The sequence below is a fragment of the Marmota monax genome, unplaced genomic scaffold, assembly GCF_021218885.2.
Source record: "Marmota monax isolate L192 unplaced genomic scaffold, Marmota_monax_Labrador192_F-V1.1 WCK01_AAM20220418_F8-fsc00118, whole genome shotgun sequence".
In the NCBI taxonomy this organism is placed as follows: Eukaryota; Metazoa; Chordata; class Mammalia; order Rodentia; family Sciuridae; genus Marmota; species Marmota monax.
In genome coordinates this window covers 922,152-929,291 of record NW_026695231.1, presented here as the reverse complement: position 1 = coordinate 929,291, position 7,140 = coordinate 922,152, and the positions used below count along the sequence as shown (strand labels likewise).

Below are 7,140 nucleotides of genomic sequence, written 5' to 3'. Positions count from 1 at the left end.
ATTAGAGAAGCTTTTTCTAACCCTCACCTTAAACATCTGTTATTACTTTATTCTCTGAGCACCAGAGAGCTCAAGAATATAGAAACAGATATTTGTGGTGCTTCATGAATACTACCTACCCATTCAGCCCTTAGAGTTAGTTATAGCATTTGATACACTATTTCCTAGGTGAATACCCCTTTGTCAACTTTTCCACCAGATCTGTGACTTGGGGAGGGGCAGGTGGGAAGCTATGCAGAAGGAAGGGGCCCCCTAGAAGGCTGTCAGCCATCAGAGTCAATGCTGGGGTCACCAAATTGTCTTGTCATATACATTCCCCTCTCATTTATCAGGGATGTCTGTACCCAAATTTGTGAGGAAAAAAAATGCTTTTTGTTTGTGGGTACTGGGAATTGAACTCAGGGGCACTCTACCACTGAGCCACATCCCCAGCCCTATTTTGTATTTTATTTAGAGACAGGGTCTCACTGAGTTGTTTAGTGCCTCACTGTGCTGAGGCTGCCTTTGAACCCGTGATCCTCCTGCCTCAGCCTTTCAAGCCACTGGGATTACCAGGCAAGTGACACTGAGCCCGGCAAGAAAGCTGCTTTAGTCAAAAGATTTGGGATAACGCCAGATACTGTAATTTGAATCACAAAAGCCGAGGTTGGCAAACTATGGCCCATGCCAAATGCAGCACATTGCCTGTTGTTGTTAATAAAGCTTTATTGAAACACAGTCACACCCACTCATCTGAAGACTGTGGTTACTCTCCTGCTTCAATGGCAGAACTAAGCAGGTGCAAAAGAGAGTGCATGGCTCATACAGCCTGAAGTGTTTATACTATCTGGCCCTTTACTAAAATGTTTGCCAAGGCCTGCACTAAACACCCATATTCTGAACCCACCTATGATTTGATTTCTTCTGCTGTAGAGTCCAGAAAGCAAAGCACTCAGCTCCAGATTCTTTGTGCCTCAAGGAAGCAAAGTGGAAATATTTTGGCCAGTGAAAAGCAGGTAGAAGTCCCTGAAAAGATTTTTCCTCCCCCAACCCCCTCTCCAAAAACAGAGAAAGACTCAAAAATGTAACCATGTTGCTCTTTACCTTTCTCACTTCTTCCTTCTCTTCCAGACCCCTTCTTCCCAGAACACAGCTGGAACACCTGGAGATGAAGCTGCCAGAAGGAGCTGGTTCTGGGTGTCGTTCTTGAGCGGGTGCCCAGCACTGGACAGTGCTCACGTAGCTCCCGATTTCTTGTGACATGGGAAACTGCTCCTTCCCCACTGAGCCATTCTGGCAGGGCTTTTAGCTACTCAGAGCAGAAATGAGTCCTCACTGATCAAGGTTAAAAAAAAAAAAGGTGAAGAATCTAACAAGTTGGATGATGATACAAAGGTAGAATGGGGACAAGAGTAAGAGTGAGATAACCACTCTGGAAAGCAGTACGGAGATGCCTCAGAAAACCTGGAATGGAACCACCATTTGGCCCAGTTATCCCACTCCTCACCATATACCGAAATGACCTAAAATCAGCATACTACGGTGACACAGCCATATCAGTGTTTATGGCAGCTCAATTCACAATTGCTAAGCTATAGAACCAACCTAAATGAATGGGCAAAGAAAATGTGGCATATATACACAATGGAATATTACTCAGCCATAAAGGGAGAATGAAATTATGGCATTTGCTGGCAAATGAATGGAACTAGAGACTATCGTGCTAAGTGAAATAAGCCAGTCCCAAAAAACCAAAGGCCGAATGTTTTCTCTGTATACAGACGCTAACACACAATAAGGAGGGTGGGGTAGAAGTAGTTTAGATTAGACAAAGAGGAATGAAGGGAAGGGAGAGGGGTAGGAATGGGAAAGGCAGTAGAATGAATCAGATGTCACTTTCCTATGCTCATATATGAACACGTGACCAGGGTAACTCCACATCATATACAGCCACAAGCATGGGAAGCTATACTCCATGCATGTGTGATATGTCAAAATGCATTCTACTAGGCTGGGGTTGTGGCTCAGTGGTAGAGCACTTGCCTGGCATATGTCCTCGAGGCACTGGGTTGGGTCCTCAGCACCATATTAATTAATTAATTAATTAATTAATGGTATAAAATGCATTCTACTGTCATCTATAACTTAAAAAAACAATAAATTATTTTTAAAAAATTAATTTTAAAAAATGAAGTAAGAGTGAGAGAGAGGTGAATTGACCAGATGAGAAAGAAGACCTGGGCCCTGATGGACTAGGAGGTGAAGAAACACATTGTTGGTCCCAGAGGCGGGGCCACTGATAATCCCACATGTGGTCCTTCTGAAAATAACATGGAGCCCAATGCCTTAGCTGAGATTTCCCTGAAAAATAGAACCCATAGGGGAAGGGGAGAGGGGGAGGGGTGAGGGAGATTTAGTTTAAAGAATTAGCTCACACGTTTATAGAAGTTGGCAAGTTCAGAATCTGCAGGACTGGCCAGCCGGTGGTAGACCCGGGAAGAGCCCATGTTGCAGTTCAAGTCTGAAGTTCATCTGTTACAGAATTTCCCTTGCTTGGGGAGGGTCAGTGTTTTCGTTCTTTTCAAGCCTCCAATTGATTAGGCAGGGCCCACCCACTTGATGGAAGGGAGCCTGCTTTACTCAAAGTCCACAGATTTCAATGTTAATCTCATCCCAAACACTGTCACAGAAACATCTGGAATAGTGTTTGCCCACATAACTGGACAAATGGCCCAGCCACATTGACACATTAAAAAAAAAAAAACGTCACAAGCCAGTTGTGCCCACCAGGACTTCACCACATGTATGTCTAAGTTTACCTAACCGTGTGTACATGACAGTGTGACAGTGTGTGTAACAGGAAAGAGTCTCTGGGGCCAGAATGAACAGGAACGATCATCTAGCTGTGTGGCCTTACTAACTTACTTCACCTCTCTGTGCTTCCGTTTCCTCATCTGTGAAAGGGACATAGTAACAGCACCCAGCTAACAGAAGGGCTATGATGAATAAATGAGTTTTTAAAAAACTCAGAGCCAGCACGTGGCAGTGAGTGTGGGCCCATGGTACAACTGGAGAAGTGAAGATATTAGGCAACTCTGGAGTCACAGAATAAAGATGTGCACAATGTCTTTTAGCACTCCGTGATCTTCTTCCAAGCACACCGCTGTCGGCCAGTGAGTGTTGGAAACCTCCAATAATCATCTGGAGGCCCACTTCCTTCCTCCCCAGGCCCCTCTGCACAAAAGGCTCTCCTTAAACAGGTTCCAGTTCTCAAATTCACTGTCACACACAGTGAGCTGGAGGAGAAGGACAGGTGCAAAAAAGTTTTAAAAGCTTAAAAATAGTTTATCATCTCTCAGTTGTTTCAACACACACAGAGGCCTCGTGCACACAGACACACCATCGCCCTGCCCAGCCAAAACCTGCCCTGAGTCAGACACACCTGCACCTCACAGCCGCAAAGACACCCCATGGTCAGCTTGCCCCAGAGAAAAAACGCCCTCCCAAGTTTTCATCAAAGAGATGGTTGGGAGCGTTGTTGGGAGCTTTGTGTAGCTCTCAAGAAAGTCCGTTGTTTACTGTTAGGCGGGCAGGTTCAGGAGCAGCAGAGCTGGTGAAATGTTGTGGTTGTCTTGCAAGAAAGTTCCTCTTCCCAGGAGCTAAGGGCCTGAGATCAAGGTCGAGGCTGATAAGACTCTAGCACAGAGCCTCCTCATGGAGGGCATTACCATAGCAACTAGGCCTCTTGCACCTTTGCACAGAAACATCCCTAGGCTCCAAGCATGCCACAGCCTTGAGGTCATCAGAGACCCCAATCTTAGGCACTTTTCTCCCATTCTCTGTCTCCGCTCTCCACAGATCTGCATTTCAAATAATTATCCCAGGAAACCGCCATGCAGGTGATCGGCAGAGGACAGGCTGAGAAGACTCAAGCGGGTCCTGCTGGTCTTAGCTGCTGATCCTGGCCCTTGCTTTCTGCCCCTCCTTTTCCCATTGCCCACAGCAGCCCTGGTGACCACCGACAGAGTTACCAATAGCTACAGGTTCAGTAAATGGGCAAGGGGCCATGCCCAGATCCAGTAACCAAGATGTCGGATCTCAGGGGGACACGAAACAGCTCCATTCCTAAAGATGAGTTTGGAGAACATCTTCCTCAGGCGGGCTCTGAGAGCAGGCCACCCCAGACTGTGGGGGACTGCAGCTTCTGCTGTAGTAATGGAGTGAGAGAAGGAAGTGACCACAATGGCTTTTAGGGGTGGGTTTTAGCTGGGTCACTGAAATGGACAAGTGACCTTTGAAAGCCCCTTTCAATTCTGGGATCTATGAGGCTAAACAAATCAGCCCATTAAGAAAGAAGAGAGGGGTGGGGTTGTGGCTCAGTGGTAGAGCACTTGCCTAGCATGCACGGGGCCCTGGGTTCGATCCTCAGCACCACATAAGTGTAAAATAAAGATATTGTGTCCACCTAAAACTAAAAAAAAATAAATATAAAAAAAGAAGAAAGAGAAAATATGGAGCATGTATGTCTACAGAAGCCTGCAGTAACTCCCACGCACCGCACCGTGGCTACCCTTTCTCACTGTATTGACAACTGGCTGGATGACTGGCGTCTCTGCTGCACCGCAGGCTCTAGGAACTCAGGGGCCTTCTCCATCCCATGTGAAGCTCTATCCCCAGCTACTGGCCAGTGTCCAGCATATAATAATGACAGACACCGTTCTGAACACATTACTCATAGTACCCCATTTAATGCTCATAATGGCCCTGGAAGGTAGATACCATCATAATACCCATCTTTCAGATGAGCAAACTGAGGCAGAAGACTGTCTGGGGTCACACAGTTACTAAGTGATAAAGCCAGAAGTATAACCTGGATCTCAAGGCCTCTGCTCTTGCATGCAGTAGGTGCTCCATAAAATATTTGTGCATAGAAAATATCTCTGAGATATTACCACTGAATTGAAATGAGAGTTACATAGATGATAGCCTAATATATGAAAACAAAAACAGTAGCCAGGTAAAGAATAAGCCACAGACAACTTAATTAGTGTTTAGGTGATTAAAGCTTTACTGAGTTTTTTTTTTTTTTTTTTTAATACAATACATTCGTGTGTGCAAATACACTCCAGGCCATGATTTTTGCAAAATGCTATGTAACTTGCTTCTCATAAAAAAAAAAAAGACTCTTGAGTCTCCCTGAGAAGAGTCTCCCTGGGAACCCTCCCATCAGACGTCCCTGCTCACATTAGTCCTCAGACCCTCATCTTGGCCCAGTCGTTCTGAGCAGTTCCTCCAACTCCCCATACTGCACGGAGGCGTTGACGTGCAAATGGGGGTCCCTGCCAGGTGGTCCTGGAAGTGATGGCCACCTGTTCACCTGCCCTGCCCTGCCTTCTTCCCTCAGCCCCCCAGACTCTTCTTTCTGACTTTCTTCTCTCTCCAAAGTTGCCCTTCCGGCCATTTTAAACCAAAATGACTCATCAGATTAAAATGTTGACTGGGAAAATAAGAGACAGTATGGTTTTACTCAATAGGGGCAGGCGGCCACTTCCAATGAGTTCATGCACATGGAAGGGACCATGGAGTCCTATAAAAGTTCAGGGAATGGTGACTGTCACCACTACCAGAACCCAGATAACTAGGGTAGGTCAGAGCAGCGTGGTTAGTGAGCAGTCATGGCCCCAGGTGAAGCTTCAGATACATGATCCTGTGATCCTTCCCATAAGCTCAGCTAGATCCTATCAGCTTCTGTTTTACAGATGAGGGAAACAGAGATTCAGAGTAGCTCATCAGTGGGCTCACAACACGGATGGAAACAGCAGGGAAGGGTCTCTTAACCAAAGTGCTAGATGGCATTTTTAAGTTGCTGAAAGGGCAGATAGAGCAGGAGTCAAGGGCATATCTTTTGGTCCATGGGAGGAAGAATTTTTGTGGCTGAGAGGGACCCTGAATAGCAACTAAGGAAGGATCTTCTTAGTTGGCCCTTTGGGTGTTTGCCCCTGCTCTTCCCTCTGCTCACTCTAAACCCAACATATGGAAGCAACAGCACTTTCCCCTGAATTCCCATAACATTTCTTTATGGATGGAACTGAAGACTATCAGGCCAAGTGAACTACTGTCTACATGCTACCCTCAATCCACTTGGGTTTGTGTCTCATCCTCCCTACAAGATGGAAAGTTACACACCCCTGACTCATAATGAGAGTTCAACCCTGAGAAATGCTATTAATGCAACAGGGCTGCAAGAAACATTCAAAGCAGCGTCCTGGGTAGAAGAGTCAGAAGAACTTGGCCAGCTCACTCCATGTCACTCCACGTCACTCCACAGCTGCACCTGAACCTTTAATGTTGGACCTTGGAAGGAAAATGGGGCCACAGCAAGTGTGGACAGATGCAGGAGCCAGACTGTCTGTGTTAGAATTAATGCTTCTACAAGTAACATTAAGTGTCGGCGAGGATGTGGGGAGAAAGTACACTCATACATTGCTGGTGGGACTGCAAATTGGTGCAACCACTATGGAAAGCAGTACAGAGATTCCTGAGAAAACCTGGAATGGAACCAATATTTGACCCCACTATCCCACTCCTGAGTTTATACCCAAAGAACTTAAAATCAGCATACCATAGTGTTGCGGCCACATCAATGTTTACCAGCTCAACTCACAATAGCTATGCTATGAAACCAGTCTAGATGTCCTTCAACAGATGAATGGATAAAGGAAATGTGGTATATATACACAATGGAATATTACTCAGCCATAAAGAAGAATGAAATTATGGTATTTACCAGTAAATGAATGGATCTGAAGACTATCATGCCAAGTGAACTAAGCCAATCCCAAAAAAACAAAGGTCGAATGTTTTCTCTGATATGTGGATGCTGACCCACAACAAGGGAGGGTAGAAAAGGGAAGAATAGAAGTCCACTGAATTAGACAAATGGGAATGAAGGGAAGGGAAGGAGAGGGGAATAGGATGGACAGCAGAATTAATTGGACATAACTTTCCTAGCCTTGTATTTGAATATACAACCAGCATAACTCCACATCGTGTACAACCACAAGAACAGGATCCTAATTATAATAGTTATCCTTCATGTATAATATATATATGCCAAAATACATTCTATTATCATATATATCTAAAAAAAGAACAAATAAA

At 45.2% G+C, this 7,140-nt stretch overlaps 1 non-coding gene across 1 annotated transcript; it reads left to right on the top strand.

The window, feature by feature from the left end:
* The first annotated feature begins 4,343 nt into the window (after positions 1 to 4,343).
* On the top strand, positions 4,344 to 4,416 carry Trnaa-agc (transfer RNA alanine (anticodon AGC)). The gene has a single exon. It is a non-coding gene; the product is annotated as a tRNA-Ala (tRNA).
* The last annotated feature ends 2,724 nt before the right edge of the window (positions 4,417 to 7,140 follow it).